Below are 1,631 nucleotides of genomic sequence, written 5' to 3'. Positions count from 1 at the left end.
GAAATAATGAAGAATCGAATTGGGATAATAGCAGTAAAAACAATGATGGTGGATGTGAGGACTATTAGACATAGACATGATGCAAAGATTTCAGGTCTTGGTGGGGAGAATGTTTCAACATTGTGAAATATGGTAGAGCGCTTTGTATACCTCTGTAAAAGTATAAAATCTGTTGGTTTGGAATTCATGACTTGTGAGAGCAGTTTCAGTGGAGTAGTGAGGGCAAAAGCCAGACTGCAAAGAATAATACCAAGGTGGGAAGTAGTAAGAAATAGATGAGGCAGCACAGCAAAGCAGCAAAACACAGAACCAAACCACCCAAGTTAAAATCCTTGCTCTCCCACTCACTAGCTGTACGACTTTGGGTGAGGTGCTTAACCTCACTTTGGACCTGTTTCTTGCTTATAAAGCTTCCATAACAACAGTTTATAGAGTTGTTGTAAATAAGTAAATACATGCAAAGATGGTAGAGCAATGCCTGACACCTATTACAATAAGTCCTTCTGAAGGTTTGTAATTATTTGGCTCTTGCTCTCTAGCAGGGTCACGTGTTTCCCTGCACCCACTAACTCTTGACACCCTCTTGTCATTCTATTTCTCCACAAGATCTGAATTTCCCAGCTCCAGGAAAGGCTTCCTATCTTTAATACAGCAGCCAGAGTGAGGTGGGGTTTTTACCTTCTTTTCTGTTGTTTCGCAATCTTCCGCTCATTAGAGTCTTGACTGTGTTTTTTATTCCCCTTTACCTTCTCTATTATAGTCTGTTATTCTCTGAAAATGGTGGGGTGAACTCTAGTAGACCCCAGAGAGGGAGGGCCTTTTTTGTCTCCTCTACTTAACAGCAAGGGGGTGGGTTCCCCCTTGACTTTTTTAGGATCTTTTTTACCTTTATATTTTGAGTTTATTTACTTGGAGTTTTCCCCTCATTCGGCCTAAGAAACTTCAACCTCTCTGATAGGTCAAAGGTAAGGGAACCTTTTTTGGTGTGGGAATCTTTTTAATGCTTCAAGAGCTGAAAGTTGAAAAGCACGCATTTAACAAACACAAAGCCAGCAACTGCTCTAAAAGCCCAACCTGGGGCATCACTGCCTGCAGGGCCTCAGAACCAGGAAGCACTTCCTGGTTGGAGTCTCATAGCTGACAGCCCTCACTCTAGAGAAACACCACCAGGAGCTACTATTTGTCACCATGTGGCACCTACACTCTCCTTAGGAGGGCGTCTAGTGGCATGTTTGACACCTCTATTTCCGTATTTTCCTAGCACAATTTCTTTGAGGGTAAGTAATCAGAATCGGCACCTTCTTCTATCAGTTTTCTATTTTTCAAGCTGTCCTGGGATCCTACACTTCTACCCAGCTGGAAAAAGGAAATTTCCCACATCCTAGTCCACACGCCTATGGATCCTTTTCCTCCCTCCTTTCCAGCAGGCAAAAAGCATGTTATGTTTGATCATGTATAAACCTAATGTGCTCTTGGGCTGTGTTCTTTGGCAGCTGTATTTAAGCCTCTCACATCATCTGCATCACTGTTCATTGGTTTTTTCCAACTGCAAATCCACAAAAGGCATGAACTGTCTTTTTGTGAGGGATTCTGCATAGAATTCTACTTTATCATCGTCAATGACCTTAGAG

Source organism: Bison bison, unplaced genomic scaffold, assembly GCF_000754665.1.
Source record: "Bison bison bison isolate TAMUID 2011002044 unplaced genomic scaffold, Bison_UMD1.0 scf7180017864537, whole genome shotgun sequence".
NCBI lineage: Eukaryota > Metazoa > Chordata > Mammalia > Artiodactyla > Bovidae > Bison > Bison bison.
Note: the sequence above shows the minus strand (reverse complement) of the source record.